We start from the raw sequence: 18,749 nt of genomic DNA on the forward strand, positions 1-18,749 counted from the left end.
CACCTCTGGTCACATATAACCCTTGATTTCATAGCAGAACTACCAAAATCAGAAGGACACAATACTCTCAGCAGTTGATCAACTTATCAAAATGGCCCATTTTATACCATGCGTATGCTTACCAACTGCAGAAATTACCACACTACTCCTAAATACACATTTTGGTATCCCCAATCATTACCCAAGAGTGAGGCTCTCACTTAATATCCAGTTTGATTGTGTCAAGTTTGCAGATGATTTCAAGCTCATTTCTGAAACATTTCACACAATCAAACTGGGTCTGAATCGGGACTTGGAATGGTTCTCTCACTACAAGTAGTAAATACCTCTGATCACTCATTCTTACCTCCTACTCAATGGTTGTAATTAGACCTCAAGTACCCTGCCTTCATCCACCTCCACCATTGTTGTCACTTCCCTTGGATATGTATATGTTACCTCCTGTATATGTTGTCTCCTGTATGATTTCTATTACTTGCATCTGAGGAAGTGGGTTGGAGCCCATGAAAGCTTATGCCTGCTGAAATTAAATTTGTTAGTCTTTAAAGTGCTACAGAACTCTCGTTTTTGCTGTATACGGATTAACAGGGCTATCCCTCTGGAAATCTGCCATTTTGTTGCCCAGTTACAAAGGGATCTCAAAACTAGGTAACTCTTCACAGTCTGTTTTGGACTTAACTATCTTGAATAGTTTTGTATCATCTGCATCAACTTAGAATCATAGAATATTAGAGTTGGAAGGAACCTCAGAGGTCATCTAGTCCAACCCCCTGCTCAAAGCAGGACTTCATCATCCTCATGTAATACAAGTACATCATTCTGCTTCCTTCCAAATGCAGAACAGAAATATTTATTGTAAAAGCATGACCCTCTACCATTTGAGCAGAAGGACCAGTTCTGTTAGCATGGAAACTGTGATAGAGTGGGAAATGTTTGTATCAATTGTGCACTCCATTTTGTATTTATATGGTGAACACAGGTCTCAACTTGCTTAAAGGTGGCCTATTGAATTGTATTCCTGGTAGATGCCTAGCTCAGGAAACGGCTTGACATTTTGTTGAATGACTATTATAGAGAAGCTATCATGACTAGAGCCAGGCAAATAGTGGATTTTTCAGTTCATTGGCAATTCCAAAAAACCAAAACAAAATCTCAAAATAGTTGTTTTGGATCAAACTGAAAACATTTTTCAGAATTTTTCAGCAAATTGAAAAGTCAAACAAATTTCAGTTCATACTAAATCAACACATTTCAGTAATGCTCACTTCCTCCTTCAGCTGTTTTATGAATCCTTTCCATTGCTGTTGTCAAAACACCTGAAAAATCTAAATGAAGTATTGTCAAAATTAAATATTTTGTTTCAATTTTTTTTATTTCATTGAAACTATGACAACCTCAGCATATATTCATGAATAGTTTCAGCTGACAACATTGCCTTTTTTGGCAAATAAATTATGCATCCAAAAAAAAAATTTACCTAGCTCTAATCAAGACAGTGATTTGGGACTATCAACTTTAAATTACTCTCAACTAGTGGCTCACCCCCCTGGAGCAATGGGTTTTCTGCACAGGTTGGGGACTATCCTGACTGGGGGAGGAGTTTAGAGCTTTTTAACTAAACACATGGCCAAAGGAGACAGAGACTATACTTAAGAAAGGTTCCTGCTGTGAGCCCAAGGGGGCTAACCATTGCCACCTGGAAGAAGAATTGGACTGAGACAGATGGTATGAGGGACTCTGACAAATCTCAGATTCACAGGAGTGAGCTCAGACTAGAGGAAAGTGTATATCAGGACTTTTTAGTTAAATTAGTTTAATTTACCAGTCAGATTCATTCATAATTTGCCATTCAGCCTTATGAATCCCTGATAGTGAAGGTCTTAATTAGGGTTGGTCAATTCATTTTAGCTACTTTCAAACCCACCCATTACTGTGGGTTTGAAACTTCAATATTGAGTTCACACTTCTCTTACAAGAGACTGTGAAAAGAGGAGCATAAGAAGGTGGGGGAAAAAATTCAAATTAAAAAAGAAATACAGTCTATATACATGATAGAGAATCCATTTGCTCCAGCCTACATATTTTTGAAGGAAGAGGTTCTTCAACCCCTAGCACAGACCACACACTTCCTTTTAACAAAAAAAATGTTTTTTAAATAATTCAACATCCCTTCAAAAGATTCTTCAGATTAAATTATAGGGTAAAAAGTTCATGAACTCGAACTAGTTCTGTGAATCCTCTGAACCAAAAATAGTTTGTGGAGCTCATAAAACTTCAGATCCCACATCCTTTGTCTTGGTGCCTTTAATACTTTACATGAAATCCATACCTACCAACAGACTCATCAAAAAACAGTGGATTGTAAATGCGTGTAAGTGTATATAAATTGTTTTGCGTGGCAGGGGATGGGGAGAAGCGCAGTAGAAGCAGCATAATTTCTATACATTTGCATAAAGATCCAGACAGAGTTAGAAAGACGGATGGCAGGAAGGAAAGAAGAAGAGAAAGGGGGATGGAGTGAGCTCTCAGTATTTCAATGCTTCCCTCTTTAAGGGCATTTAATTCTCCTTCACCTTTATAAGTCCAGAGGATCTTCAATTGTGTTACTATTGACCTATAAATACATTACTGTTGTCTCTTCTGGAACACTAAATGTGCTGTAACAAACAGCAGCATCAGAGAACTCCAGTGGGGAATATGCTAGTTGTATTATAACTTTCAATTCCATTATAACACCCTGTGGGGAAAGGTAGCTAACGTCCTGTACCCAACTGTTTCTCCTCACTCTAGGCAGTCTATTCTCTTTGGACTATGCTGGTATTGCGGTGACCAGGGTCTGGTCCTGTATGCATTGGCCTGTTGTCACAGAGCAGTGGAAAACCCGCTTAATAAGCTATCTAAGGATTACCCCAGTGAGGAGATACTGGACCCTCCCCCCAGTGTAGGGGTATGAGGGGTGAACTGTTCCTTTTGAGGGCCATCAACATTTGGCACAATTTAAGAACAAGTTAGAGTGCCTCTTAAGGACTGGACCAGAAGACCCAGTGCTTCATTGGATTCATAAGAGCCAAGGCTTGGTCTTCACCATCTAACCCTCACTTTCCACACATTATGTACTGCTATCATCACTGATGAATATGTAGCTAACACAATTTTTAAAAGAAAATCAAAAAGAAAAAAACAATCATGCACACACTTCAAAGTGAAATGGAGCTATCCATGTAGTTTCTACTTTGTTACTAATAAACAAATTCAGTTCTCTCTTTTGTTATGACAATGTTTTATGACCCAGAAAAACAAATTTTCTTTCTACTATTTTTAAAAATGTAAAATTTCTTGGGCTCAGTTGCCTCCTCCTGCAGGAAAACCTGTGGGAGAGAATTCAGTGTGTCAGAAAACTGTGTGGTCTGGAGTTTTTTTGGAATTATTCCATTGAGGGGTGGGATTTGTCCTTCATCAGAACCAAGTGGTTCTGTACTCACAACCGGGGTCCCTCCATAATCCTGCAGGATGCCAGGGCCATTAACACAGAGGCTTTATCCCTCCACACAAGATTTAGGGCCCTTGGTCAGCCCCTTCAGCTTCCTGAACACACATTTCAATTGGACCCACACTTACAAAGTTTTATGGCATTGGGCAATGCCTCCAATACCCCTTCTACCTAAAAAGCCTCACTGACTTCAAGACTGAACTTGATAAATTTATGGAGGGATAGTATGATGAGACTGGCTGTAGACCATTGTAGACACACTGTGACTGCTATTACCAAATATCCCCAATGGCTGGTGATGGGATACTAGCTGGGGAGGGTTCTGAGTTGTCTGGCTGAAACGTTCAGTGTCCAACTGACTGCCATAGTTGGGATCGGGAAGGAATTTGCCCCCAGATCAGATTAGCAGAGACCATGGAGGGGTTTTGCCTTCCTCTGCAGCATGGGGGGATTACCTGTCACTTACAGGTTTAAGTGAGAGTAAATGGTGGATTCTCTGTACCTTGACATCTTTAAATCATGATTTGAGGACTTCAGTAACCCAGCCAGAGGTTATGGGTCTATTATATGAATGGGTGGGTGAGGTTCTGTGTCCTGCAATGTTTGGGAGGTCAGTCTAGATGATCATGATGGTCTCTTCTGGCCTTAAAGTCTTTGAGTGTACCAGGATTTACCATTTGTGGAGGGAGTTGCAGACAAATTTACATTATTGCCCACACCCCATCTTGCTACCTTCTCAGCAGCAGATTCCCAAGCCCATAGGGGTACTCAGTGGAGAGTGGAACAGGAAGCAACTCATTCCACCAGGGCAGCTGACCTATGCCTCTCAAATGAGGGACTAGGAGATATTCAGAGAAGATCCTCTCCATGCTTTTACTATTGAAGGAATGATCAAGCCCATGGTCAATTACAGACAAAAGTTATAATGAATTGTTATCTGGAGGATGACATTACATGTACAGTTAGTGTGGGAGGGGAACAGCATATAAAAGAACAGTCCACAGCTGTTATAAAAAGAAAAGTTTTTTTTTTAAATGAATCTTTGAGAACAAGATGGAGGAAGACGTGGCTACTCTGTTTTTTTCTGTGTATGCCCTATGAAATACTGTACACAATCAAAGTTTATATACTTGAGTGAAGGGGAGCCTTGCAGAAATACTAGCAATAATCATGCAATCAGTCCAAGAAATTACAAAAAGAAGTTTCTCCATTCCAGGAATCTGATTTTTACAGACATTTGTATGATTCCCCAAATTCTTTCCATATACCTCACTGAGGAATTTCCTCTGTGCTCCTGGGGTATATCAAATAATTGGGATGCTCATGCCATATTGGATTTAGTTATCTCTGAAGGAACTGAGTCCTTGAAGTCCCATTCAAATATACTTTAGGCATTGCATTGAGTATTACTCAGGATTTTTGTCCATCCTGTTCTATGGTCCTGACAAATGCAGTCTTGCCCTCTTCATATTCATTCAGTAAGCTGCCGCAAAGATCATTTTCCTGGCCCATTGCTTGGACCATGTCACCCCTCTCTTTGCACCTCTCAACTGGTTTCCCCTTCTCTAGTGTATCAAACCTTTGGTATTTGTCTTCACTTCGTTATCCCCACCCTACTATTTTCTCCCATTCAGTATCAAGAGGTCAACTCTCACTTCTGACTGGTCCATGATGCCAGCCTCTATCAGCGACTTCTTAAATTTTCAAACCCGTACCTTCATGCTTTTACTTACTCTTCCCCTCACATCGGGGAGGAGAGCCCCCTAAATATCCACAAAGCCACTTCATTGTTCTCCTTCAAATCCCTCCTCAAAAAACTTTTTTGCCATGATGCCTACAAAATACTTAACTGTTAGGCTGCTGAGAACATTGCCTACCATGCTGACCAATACGGTCTCATTGTTTCCTTGTATTCTTTTGTCTCTGTATCCACCTGTTATCTCTTGTCTTATAATTAGGCTGTAAGCTCTTTGGGACAGCAAGTGTCTTTGTTCTGTGTTTGTGCAGCGCCTTCCTCTGCAGCATGGGGCATGGGTCACTTGGTGGTGGATTCTCTGTATCCTGAAATTTGTAAACCACAATTTGAGGACTTCAGTAACTCAGGCATAGGTTAGGGGTCTATTACAGGAGTGGGTGGGAGAGATTCAGTGGCCTGCGTTGTGGAGGAGGGCAGACCAGATGGTCATAATGGTCCCTTCTGACCTTAAAGTCTATGAGAACAGAGCCCTGGTCCATGATAAGAGCTCTTGGGTACTGTGATAATAAATAAAATAAATAAATAAAGATAGCATAGTCATAGTGTATAGCTGGAACACTCTTCTATGCAAATCTTGTGCTTTTGTGATTTATACAGACTCTCTTCTCCCATTAATGGCTATTTCTCCAAGGGCTGAAGGAAGTGTGAATCCTGAGCCTGCCCAATACGGAGCTGGGGTTCTTTGTTATCTTAGGTGTACCTCGTTCCAGGTTCAGGAGAAGTTCCTGAACCACAGTCTTTGCTGTTTGCACAGCCGCACCTCCCTAACATTCCCCACAAGCCCTATGAATCTCCCTCTGTTCTATTCTCTTTTATCTCAAGGGAGGCCCCAGGGACTTACTCCTATACCCCCAGATGTCCTGGATCCAGGAGCTCCCTCCCTCAAGGGTATTCAAGAGCTGGAAATGGCCACTGCCAGAAGCAAGTCATTGTAATGGTCCACAAAATAAGGGCCACCGGCCTTCCAAAAGCCAAAAAAGAGGGCAGGGCCTCCCCAAAAACCCATACAGCAGAGGAGAAAGGAACATTTGCACAGCAGCAGTTGGCTCTACGGACCTGGCTGTGGGTCATGCCCCATAACTCCTAATAAGGAGAGGCCCATCATTCTGAGTGTGCAATTAACAGAGGATCCTGAGAGTTTCCTGTCTAAGATGCTAGAAATTATAAAGTGGTATCTATGGCTGGCGCAGTAAAACCACTAGCATAGTTTCCACTCCTCTGCTGCCTCCTTGCTGGGATGAGGACAGATCACTTTTTCCCTTGTGAAGATTTTTTTTTAGCATTTACCTGGTAATCCTGCCTCAAAGAACCTGCTGAGAGAGCTGGCACTCTGTGATCCAGCAAGCCCCTCAGTACCAACTAACAGAGGGCAACTGTGGGAGTGTATTATCCATACACTGACCTGATGGCTACTTAAGTGGAAAGTTACAGCAGGCCTGGTGGTGGACACCGGGTCAAGTGAGGCTGCCTACAGGGAGCTGGAAGGTGGCCACTTTCACTCAGGCGCCTCACTGGCGGCGAGTTCCGCGGACTTGGCCGCCATCCACTAGATAGTAGAAAGTATCCAAGGTCGTAAACAAGAAAGCTATGTAAGCTAAGAAGCTACCAATAATATGTAAGCTGTTCCCATGCTAAGTGTGTGAAATTATATAATAGCCAATCAGCAATTGTGTGACCATTGTATGCAAAGATGATAAAAAGGTATATAAGCTGGAGAACAAGATGGAATAAACGATTCTGCTTGCAATCATATTGGTTGTTGTGCTTTATCCGTCCCGCATCCTCTGCCATCAGCAGTGGAATCCTCCCTCGTCCTCTGCTATCAGCATTGGAACCCGACAAATGGTGACCCCGACGTGATTGCAATTCAAGTGGATTGGATTGTGCGTCGGGCAGGGAGAAGAAACGCGGGAGTTATAGCCGCTGCAGGAGGTACTGCGCTGGACGCAGCTCCTGGTCGTCCAAGAGGGACGTGTATGAGCTCACAGGAGATACTGCGGTGAAGGCAGCTCCTGGTTGCCCAGAGGCAGGCGTGGTCGCCCAGAGAGGCAGGCGTGGTCGCCCAGAGGCAGGTGTGGTCGCCCAGAGAGGCAGGCGTGGTCGCCCAGAGAGGCAGGCGTGGTCGCCCAGAGGCAGGCGTGGTCGCCCAGAGGCAGACGTGTTCGCCCAGAGACGTGGTCGTCCGAGAGAGACGTGGTCGTCCAGAGGCGTGGTCGTCCGAGAGGGACGTGTTTGAGCTCAAAGGTGAGCGGCTAATTAATTAAGTATGGGAAACGCTGCATCAGCTGAAGAAAAAACGGTGCTTGAATTTTTTATATGTATCGCGGAGCGCCAAGGGGAAAAGGTGTCCCCGGATAAATTATCTTGCTTATTGAAGTGGGAACTAAGAAGGGGATTTTTTGTAAAATCAAGTACTGTATTTGATAAGACTGTCTGGGAACACTTGGGCTCCGACCTATGGGAGTCGGTAGCCCATGGCAACAAGGAAGCCTTTGCCTTAAGTCAGACCTGGAATAAGGCAAGGAGGATGGTGAAGAACCTTGCGGCTGAAGCGGGGGTACAAGCGGCAGTGAGAGAAATATTTCAAGTGGGAAATGAGACGCCTCATGTATTGCTAGTAGGGAACGAAGTGAGTGTGGAGACCTGAACCGCAGTTCCATACCTCCGCGAGGAGATTGGTCGGTGACGGCCAAAGCGTGTGATAAATACTTGCACATAGGAAAATAAGACTCCTAAAGAGACCTCTACCATGGGAAATGAAAGAAATACTGAGTGGCAGGTTTCTCTGAAGAAGTACAGAAGTACTGAGTGGCAGTCAGACTTCTCTTATGCGGTATAATAAGTGTGTGAAAAGGATCTTGAAAACTGTTTGTAATTAGGTGCTACCTTAAGTGTTTCAAGAGAGAGAGAGGAGATTTTTTTTTCTTCTTCTCTGTTTCTCTCTCCTTATCTCTCTCTCCGTTTCTCTTCTCTTGTTTCTAAAAACCTTTGAGAAAGGGGGAGGGAGTGGGTAAACATAATGGGAAATTGTAAAAAATAAGGATCGGGCCCTTAAGCATTTTGGTTCGAACAACATGGTTTATGGCCAAAAGGAGAAAGGGGGGCCGAAGATAAAATGCAGACAGGGTGAAAACTCTAAAGAAAGACTGCATAACTCCTGGGTAAGGAGTCTAAAGGACTCCAAAAAGGAAAAAGTGAAAATTTAGATAAAGAGTATATAGAGAGGTCGGGGCCGGGGTTGGGGAGTAGGACGTGGTACCTTTTTGGCCCCAGGAGATTCCTCCTGCCACTATTGTGGACAGTTGGGACACTGGAAAGCAGAATGTCCAGGACGATCTGGCCAGTCGGAGTGGACATTTGGGCCACCACCACCTCCTCCCCGAGACCAGACTCAACCTCTATATTAGGACAGCCTGGGAAATAGTAACTTCATTAATGCACCCTTTTTGTTAATAGATTAATCAGGTTTTTATGTGTTTTGTTTTATTGATGGAAAACCAGTAAAATGTTTTATAAACACTTTCTAGACACTGAAGTCAGCAGATCCACCTTAAAAGTTTAGGAGTTTTCTCTATTCCCTTATCAAGGAAGAATGTAAACCAATTAATGCCGCATCTAGTGTCTAAACCACTATTTGTTTCTTTGAGATCTATTTCTAATTAGTATGCTTTTCTTTTAAGTTTTTATTTTTCAGTTAACCTGGTAGGTAGACATTTATATTGTAAAATTTGATTGTACTATTTATTGTTTACCAGATGGGATTAATTTGTTATTTTCCTTGTGAAAATGAAAATTCTATTTTGGCTGTATTTCTTGAATAGGGACAGGATTTTGAAATATCCAGCATACAAAAGGAATATGTCCTGTAATTACATCTCTCCTTAAACAAGGAATTATTGTGCCTATTTGAATCCTCTAAAACACCCCAATTTTTCCTGTTAGAAAACCTGGAAAATATTTATTGCTTTGTGTAAGATTGTGTGGGGATAAGTATAAGATCATTGCCTGTTACAGTAATGCCATGGACCCTGTAGCTGCAGGGCTTCCACCTTGTCTCCGTGCCATTGCAGCTGTAGCTGCCTTGGGTAAAACCTCGGAAACTTTGATTTTTGGTTCTCCACTTATTATTTTTGTACCTCATATTTGTTTAACAAAATATAAAATTCTTTTGTTGTTTGCAGGTCATATTATACTCACCCGATGTCCAGTTTTTGATCCTGCCTCATTGTTATCCACCCTTTGTAGAACCCAAAATTGATTTTCTATGCTATTGGCTCCTGTCAAAGAAATTTTAAAGGTATTCTTGTGGCTGATTATGCTGTTTGTTCTTAACATGAGGTAATTAAAAGTAACCCTTTCCCTTCTGTGAACCCTGATCAAGAAGTTAATTTTTTTCCTGTAACTACAGTTTGTATCCTGACCAAAGGTAAATTTGTTAATGTTTTTATTGATTACCATTATGCCTTTGGTGTTGTCCATAATTATGGTTAATTCTAAAAACAAAAAGGCTTCCCCACTTTGGGAGGCTTCCATATTAAATGAATTTTATGTTGCTGCTTTATAAATGTTGTATAGTTATTTTTTATTATTGTTGTTGTTAAATGTTTAGTTTATTGGTATGTTGTAACAGACTCTGCTGTTAAGGCTGCAGTCCTTTCTGCATTTTAGGCCATATTTATGTTGTTTTGTGTTTATATTGGTCCAGTCTAATATGTATTAGTAATTGTATGTTTATTTTTGAATGGGTAAAAGTTTACCCATGTGCAAAGGCTGACACTATTATAGTCAGCAAAAGGCTTGTGAAGGAATTTATCCCTTGCTTTGGGATCCCTCTGTCTACCAACAGTAACAGGTCAAGTTATAAAAGAAGTTTGCAAGGCTCTTGATATCCAACAGAACTTTTATTGCCCACATCACCCTCAGTCTGCAGGGGCAGTGAAAAAACAGAATGGTGTTCTAAAAAAAAAATAAACTAGCCAAAATTTGCCATAAAACCAGCCTCAAATGGCCAAATGCCCTGCCTTTAGCCCTTATAAGTATAAAATCATCATGTAACAGAAAGACTGGACTATCACCACACAAGATCCTAATGGGCTGACCCGTGAGGCTTTCTAGCTCTCTACCAGTATCAACTCACCTAATGGATATTAATTTAGCTGATGAAACTGACTTGACTTATTGTCAAGCATTAATGAAGTGTGTTAAGGCTTTTCGTTCACAGGTCCAAGAAGCCCTTCCCCAAGACCCTCAAAAAGCATGTCATGATCTACAGCCCAGTGATTGGATTCACGTAAAAGTCCACCAAGAAAGACAGCCCTGAAACTGCGTTGGAAAGGCCCACTCCAGGTATTTCTCACCACCAACACTGTTGTAAAGTGCCAAGGTTACCAGTCCTGAATACATGCCTAACACTGTAAAAGAACCTCTGCACCTGTAATGACAAGGTCAGTGGAACAGGGTGCAAGTGCTTGTAACCTCTCCCCTGCTCAAGAAAAGGATTTGCCACTCCAGAGCGAAGAGGATTTGAAACCACTCCAGAGCGAAGAGGATATACCACAACGTCATCCCTACCACTTCAAAAGGAAAAGACTTAAAAACTCCCTAGATCACTGGTTCCCTAAATGGGTATGGCTAGTGATCTTCTGGATGTTTTGTATTGGCCTTATCTGGATGACTTTATTTTGATCCAAGTTCCTGATTAACGGTACACCTGTCGAGGAAATCCCCAAGATCCATGGGGAAGAAGACCAACAACCTGATGACTTTGAGGTACAATTACAACCCAAGCAACTAAACCATAAAAGACAATGCTTCTTGGACTATACAGACACATCTTTATAATTAATTATTCAATTACAAACAGATTTTAATGTGTCTAACTGTTGGATTTGCAGTCATGTTCCCTTGCATTTTGAAGAAGGTATACCCGTGGTTCTGATTGTGTTAAACACCATGTAGTAAAGAGATTGAGAAGTTAACACTACAGAGTTTGGAGGGACAGTTGAAAGTGTGAAAAGTGTTATAGGAAGAGAATTTTTAAATTTTTTTTTGCAGCCTTCTGAAGGAAAAACAGGCCCTTCTCCCAAATAATTGGTCTGTAAATATGTAAATAATCAATTGTAATTAATTGCTGCAGGCTGATAGACAATCTGATTTAAATCATTTGAATATGGACGATTCAGTCAAAATTACTAAAAGAACTACTAATTTAATGCACATGACATTTTACAAATCACATCATTATTCTATACCATTTCCCAAGATGATATGTTATGGGGTTTCACAGATTTATTTTATGCCTTAATTTTATGGCTACCAAATTTATTCTGGCTTAAGTAATTGTTTGTGTGTATAATTTGTTTTATTGTTATTTTTATTTGTTGTTGTTTTTAGTGTTTGGGTACTTTGCCCTCTGTTTGCTCTGTTTTTAGTTGGTTTGTTAAGGCCGGAGTGCCTGTCGTGCAAATGTTAACTTAAGTTGAAATTATTAAATTTAAGCAAGCTAGCTCAGGTTTATAAGTGAGCCACACTGGTATTACAGTATGGCTCAAAGGGGGGATTGAAGGAAAATAATTGTCTGCTTGATTATAGTCACTTTATTTTAGTTTTTTGAGTGTTCTGCTCTTTGCTGAAATCACCCCCTTCCTTTTCCCATAGTGTTTGATTTTTTGCCAGGGTCAGAGACAGGGTAAGGAGAGAGCCAACTAGTTTTAATTAGTCATATAGCCTTCTGAGGGAGAGATCAGACAACTTTAATAGAAAAGTAGAAATTTTTTGTTCATATGTTATTTGTTATGTATATTTTTTAAACTAGAAATGTATAAGTTAATGGTAATAGTAGTAATATTTTGAATATACCTATAAGTATCAAAAATTTATGCATATGTAATTTTTTTTTGTCTTGTTTGTATAAATATGTAAAAAAGCATGTCTTCAGGGTCTCACACTGACCACATGCTGGGAAGTGTAAAAGAAAGGGGGGAGCTGTGGGGGTATATTATCCATATGCTGACCTAACGGCTGCAAAATCGTGCAGCTATCGATTTTTTTGTTGGCACAGGGACACGGTTGTGAGGATTTTGAAGGCATGTGTTGTATGAATTTATCAGATTAGTTATATTTTGTTCATGCTTTATTGTAATGCCTTGCAAATAATATGCATAAGATTATGCAAACTCATAATCCCTTATGGGAGTGGCTTAGCAGCTTTGGCTGGCCCTCTTGGCTTGTTTTATTTTGTTATACAGGGATAATCATTTTGGGAATTGTACTCCTTTTCCTTATTTGTGCCCCCTGTTTTATTCGCTTATTGCAAGGTAGTTTGGAGTGTTTTGTTGAGCGCATATTTAAAAGAAAGGGGGGAGATGTGGGAGTGTATTATCCATACACTGACCTGATGGCTACTTAAGTGGAAAGTTACAGCAGGCCTGGTGGTGGACACCGGGTCAAGTGAGGCTGCCTACAGGGAGCTGGAAGGTGGCCACTTTCACTCAGGCGCCTCACTGGCGGCGAGTTCCGCGGACTTGGCCGCCATCCACTAGATAGTAGAAAGTATCCAAGGTCGTAAACAAGAAAGCTATGTAAGCTAAGAAGCTACCAATAATATGTAAGCTGTTCCCATGCTAAGTGTGTGAAATTATATAATAGCCAATCAGCAATTGTGTGACCATTGTATGCAAAGATGATAAAAAGGTATATAAGCTGGAGAACAAGATGGAATAAACGATTCTGCTTGCAATCATATTGGTTGTTGTGCTTTATCCGTCCCGCATCCTCTGCCATCAGCAGTGGAATCCTCCCTCGTCCTCTGCTATCAGCATTGGAACCCATATGTTCTTAAAATGTGTTTGGAAAACTGTATAATTCCAGCCTGTCACAGACAAAGGACTGTTGTTTCACCTGCCTGCATCTCCAGCGTAAATTGAGCAAGGCGAGGCCAGAAACAGCAGAAGTACATTTACATATAAGGTAAGAAAAGCACTCAGACTAGCAAGGGAGAGATGACCACTTAACAATCACAGCTAGGGATGGAGGCTGAACCCCCACCAACCCACCCAGAAATACTTCCTGGCTCTTGAAACAGACAACAGACTTTGGGAAATAAAGCAGAAACAGAAAGCCATTTTGGAATCTATCCCTAGAGGGACTAAAGATGCCAGAGCTCTTGAAATCTGGGAAAAGTGGATCCTTCAATCCAGAAGGTTGAAGTCTCTGGGAACTGACTGATCTTCCCCTCAAAGAACCTGCTGAAAAAACTGGAGCCCACTGTTCCCTAAAAAACCCAAGACAGCATGAGTGGAGACAGCTTCTTGTCCCCTTCCACTCATATTGACCTTTAAAATAAGCTACAGGGTCCCCTTAGGTATAGAGTAGGCTAGGAGGGCATATATGGAGTTTCTGGAGATTCCCAGACCTTGGAGGTCTGCTCCTGCCTAAGGATCTTGCCGTTGGCCCAATCCTAATCACTATATCCTCTCCTGTCTAAAGTGTTTGCCAGTGATGGGGGCAGGTGGAAAAGGCTCATTCAGCTCCCACTCTCCTTCTTTACCCCTAAAAATCAGAGTTCTCAAGTGAACTAGATTTTACAGAACTTTCCACATTCCCACTGCGTCAGGCTCCCTGTTCCACTGCATGCCAAATTAGGCTGTTACTTGGGTGAGAGGGTTGCAGAGCAGCGATCACAAATCTCAAGTTAGCACCCTAATCACTGAACCAAATGTTAACTGAGAAATTGTACAAGGCAGCTTCTGAGAGCTGGGAATAGAACTCAATTCCATACGGCAGACTCAAGTCTCATCTACTCCATCCCATTCCCTTATGGGCTGAATGTGCCAAACCTACATACTTAGCTATCTTGTGAGTTATCTAGCTCACACTGCTCCCCCAGACACAGGAATAGAAACCAGGAATCCTGACCTTCACTACTGTACTGCTGTCTAACAAATAGTTGTGCAACCCACTGGCAAACATTTACTCCTACAGTGCCAGTGTTAGAGAGCTGCATTGGGGATATGAATGTTCAGCATTCAAACCTTGCTGATGAGGTACATGGAAAATTCTTATCCTGGTACATGAGGGAATTTGTTTGTCCAGTTCTCTTTTTTGAAAGCTGAATTTCTACATTGAGAAAACATTCTTTAATGCGGATAAATTATATCAATTACAGAACACTATGCAACAAACCCAGGTGTTCCACATTTCAGACATTTGTCACGTTTCGATTGCTTGTTTCACACGCTGGGAGGTTTGAAGGCGGAGAGGTGTAATGGATACTTGTAGCAATTTATTCAAAAGGTCAAGGGCTTCAGGCTGGGTGTCTGGACTATTTTATGTTTCCTGAAGTATGAGGTAAGCAGGTGTTTCCCCGCATATACATTAAAATTTCACGCATAAATACATGAGAGGCTGAACTCTGGATACATGTTGTTGCATTTGACAGGCTAATTGACCCATTTTTATTAATTGGCTCTGAATTGTGCATAAAAGATCACCTCTCACATAAGCAGCTTTTAATGAATCCAGTCATTAATCTTCGTAAGTAGCTGCTCTGTTCTAGCTTCCTCCAAGGCATTAGTTCACACGGCCTCCACTCTAGAGTCATCATCTAGAGACTAACTCCCTTAAGACCCACTCATTTGCTGAACTGTGGCAGGATTATACCTCACAAGATAATTCATGGAAAATGGGGGTGCCAATATTTGGCCTAGTTGTTCCTTTACCTCACGCCAGACAGCTAAATTAAAGTTGACCTCAGGCTGCCCTTGAAAGATTTTAGGCTCCTGGGAACAATTATACATAAGGTAACAAGAGGCAGTCAGGGCCTTTTAATTCTAACTTTCCATTACACCGAAACCAGTCTTTAATGTAAAAGATGTTTACAATCCCTTGGTGCCATGCTGCTATAAGACTATTTTACTTTTACTGATTTTCATTGACCAGTCAACATCCAGCATAAAAGTGCAATAAATTCTCAGTCGTAACACTGCATTACATATGGACGTATATACAGAAAACATGAGACAGCATGATCTTGCTAGCTCAGTCACAGATTTGCCATATAATCTTTGGTAAGAAGATCATCACTATGGGCTTCAGTTTTCCCCGTTGTATAATGGGGATAGTACCACTTACTTTACTGGGGCATGGACTTAATGGGCTAAAGGGTATAGCTCACAAAGTGGCCCATGTTTAGGTTATGTGGAGATGCACTGGCCAAAAGACTGTGCCCACTCTGATTCCATGGAGGCACAAACATGCTCTATTAGCCCGGTGGATGATGAAGCTTGCTCCACTCTATCTCTGGCCTTCATGGGCAAGTAGGGCCATGACTCTGCAACAAGGACAGGAAAGAAGGCAGTCACTGTACACCTGTAAAGGCACAAGGAGAGAGTAGTTCCTCTGCTCCTTCAAGTGCAAGGGCTGCTGTTATGCCTATCCCTTGCTAAGAAGAGTAGGGAGGTGGCAGAGAAGGTTCCTGGCACGTCCTCCTTCCCAATCTAGGGTTCTTAGTACATTGAGATCCTTTGAAGGAAGAGGCCATAAAGAATTATTATAATAGGTATGTTTACAACAGAAAGAAAGAGAGAGTCAACATTTTCAAAGTTGGATGCCTAATGTTAGGCATATCAGTAAGACCTGATTTTCAGTCTTTCCCCAATTTATTTCAGTGACAGCTGCATGTGCTCTGCAGAGTTGAAAAATCTGGCCGCTTACGTAGGTGTCTAACTACAGACGACCACCTATAAAAACGGTGGTCCTTTCCTAGCACACTGAAAAGAAAAATTCAGCCCAACACGTCTGCACAAACATCTATACACTGGTGCAAATAGCAGGGCACCCTAGAATCTATCTTCTGCCTGAATGTGGGTGGAGGGAAACAATGTGCCTTTTATACAATATCTGCAGTTAACGGATTGCTCAGCTTAGCTCTTTCCATACTGCAGAGAATACAGACATAAGCCCTAAACAACAATGAGGTCAAAAGAAAGCAGTAAAGACAAATAAGAGTTCCAGCTAATCTCTTTAAGACAAGCCAATAGGGCTAATTCTCTTATACCAGTGCAACATCATTGACTTCAGTGAAGTTACTCCTCAATTAGAGTTGTGTAAATGAGAAGAAAATCAACGCCCAGGTCTACAAAAAAGTGATTCACAGAGAGCATGTCTAGACCATGCTCAAAACCATTCAAATTACCACATTCTCTATACTCACTTCATGAATATTCAAGCATTGGCCAATTAGCAAAAAGATAATATTGCACCCATCTCAACAACCAATGATGGAACATTATCTAGAGCTAATAAAAACCTCAAAGAAACGCAGAATGCTGAAGAACGGTACCTTAGAAACTGAAATTCTTTATTCTTAGCCTTGGAATGGACATAGCATAGGCTGTGACAGCACAAACTTCCCACATACAGACCTCTGCCAACCCAGGTCTTCTGCAATTGCAAAAAAAAAGAAAAAAATTATGCCAGTTATAAAGGTAGTTTTTGTGATTTGTGTTTCTCACTGCTAGGAATTAGACCAAAACCACTAATTCATTGTGTATCCAGTATCGATAGTGAAACCAAGCAGCCATAACCCTTTCAAAACTAATACTTTTCTATATAGATACACTCACACCCTTAAAATAGTTTGTACTGCAGGACTCAGACATATCAGGGTACAATCCAGACAATTTAGTAGCTGTGTCACCCCTGCCCTGTAATCTGGGGTGCCTTTTACAATGCCTTGTTGCTGGAGCCTCTAACCTGGACTGCTCACAAGCAGTCTCCAGCATGTATATCACTCCCACCTATGTCTGTGTGGGCTGCAGCCAGGGAGCCACTTCTTGGCTCCCACCGGCCTTAAAGATTACCACAGGGTGAGCCCAATTTACTCCCAGTCCCAGATTTCCCCCCCCAGAAACATTTGGCTTGTACTGTCCAGCAGAGATATACTGAGTCCATTATTCCTTTAAGGCAGTGTTTCTCAATTGGGGTTCCACGGGAACACTGTTAGGGTGCCGAGAGCAGCCGCTCTCCGCGCCGCCGAGAGCAGCCGCTCTCCGCGCCGCCGAGAGCAGCCGCTCTCCGCGCCGCCGAGAGCAGCCGCTCTCCGCGCCGCCGAAAAAGGGAAGATGTCTCGGATTTTCCGGCGGAGGGTATCCAGTGTAAGTGTAATTTAAGTAAGAAATGCTGACCTTTGCTTATTTCGACATTTGAAGACTTAATTGCAGAACCCCCCAAACTCTTATTTATGGAGTTCAAAAGGGTTCTGTGGCCAAATTTAATTGAGAAACACTGCTTTAAGGGAATAATATGCACACAGTTTGTTACCCCAATGGAGTTATCGAGACACTTCAACTTGAACACACTAGATTAGATAAAACCAGGTTATTAACGGCAAAGAGATAGATTTTGAGTACAAGGAATGAGGCATAAGAGTCAGAAATCGTTACAAGGAAAATAAAGATAAAATTCTTACTGGTACATGGCAGGGCCCACTTTGCTCTTGTCTCTGCTTCAGCCACAAACAGCTCAGAGACCTTTTTGCTGCTAAAACACTCCATGCAGTTTATTTACAATGTTGGTTTCCACCACTCTTACACACTATATAGCCTTACACCTACAATCCTAAAGGGGTCTCAACGCCTGAAGCAAACAGAGACGGGCAATCTCTTTCCTTCCCTATCTGTTTATCCCCTCCTACAGCCTTCCCATGCTTTTTATATCATCTGCCTAATGGCCTAATTAGCCTTCTCTTCAGCCCATCAGTTAGGCACAGCTCTTCGTAATGAGGTCTGCTCTAGAGTAATTAATTAGAACTGCAGTGACCAGTACTCTATCATATGGGTGCCTAACTTAACAAACTAGAATAGATTCAAAACAAAATTTTCTCACCACATACTTCAGCAGATTACTGACCAAGCTCTCAGGTTTGGACCCCCTCCCTCAGAGTCCGAAAGCTACTTCCTTTGTGTTTTCAGGTTCAGAGAAAGTGATAGGCTGGCAGAGAGAGAGAGAGGGGTGTCTTGTGGGTGTCTGTTCCTTCTTTGAGAAGCATTTCCAGCTGGGAGCAAGGCAACAAGCAGTCTGTGAGGAAGGAAACTCCATGCTGTTTCTTTGCTAAGAAGTAGATTTTTGCCCCTGCTCCCTTTCCTGCCAAAGAATGGCCACTTAGCAGGTAATGGTCCATCAGCCTTGTTTACACCTGGCTGAGGCATCAACTTGCCCTCTATTTCTGAGGAACTGGTTTTGTCATTCCTCAGACTTATCTGGAAAACATACTTCTAGTTATGATTTCAGCTTATGTTTACAACTTCACAGATAACACTGCTGAATGCATTTTGCCATGATACTATTGATCAGCAAATTATGAGTTTTTAAATAACACCTCAGAAGGCATATCACGTACAAATATTATTACAATAGTGTATATGGTGTGAACACAGGGGTATATTCTGTCGCATCCTGCCAAATAAAATAAAATAAAATCTAAAGTGCTGTGTTATTAATATA

The 18,749-nt window shown here is 41.7% G+C and overlaps 2 long non-coding RNA genes across 3 annotated transcripts; one reads left to right on the forward strand and one right to left on the reverse strand.

The window, feature by feature from the left end:
- The first annotated feature begins 6,616 nt into the window (after nt 1–6,616).
- On the forward strand, nt 6,617–12,987 carry LOC137151675 (uncharacterized). The gene is made up of 2 exons (XR_010919337.1): nt 6,617–7,490; nt 9,428–12,987. It is a non-coding gene; the product is annotated as an uncharacterized lncRNA (long non-coding RNA).
- Nucleotides 12,988–15,425: 2,438 nt separating this feature from the next.
- On the reverse strand, nt 15,426–17,911 carry LOC137151860 (uncharacterized). Of its 2 annotated transcripts, XR_010919377.1 has the most exons (3): nt 17,716–17,911; nt 16,588–16,688; nt 15,426–15,614 (listed from the first exon to the last, which is right to left on the reverse strand). It is a non-coding gene; the product is annotated as an uncharacterized lncRNA (long non-coding RNA). The 2 variants fall into 2 exon arrangements; XR_010919378.1 differs by lacking the exon at nt 15,426–15,614 and having other exon boundaries at nt 16,587–16,688.
- Between the last annotated feature and the right edge of the window lie 838 nt (nt 17,912–18,749).

The sequence above is a fragment of the Emydura macquarii genome, unplaced genomic scaffold (genome assembly GCF_026122565.2).
Source record: "Emydura macquarii macquarii isolate MOO-44397 ecotype Brisbane River unplaced genomic scaffold, CSIRO-AGI_Emac_v2 contig_1119, whole genome shotgun sequence".
NCBI classification, from domain to species: domain Eukaryota; kingdom Metazoa; phylum Chordata; order Testudines; family Chelidae; genus Emydura; species Emydura macquarii.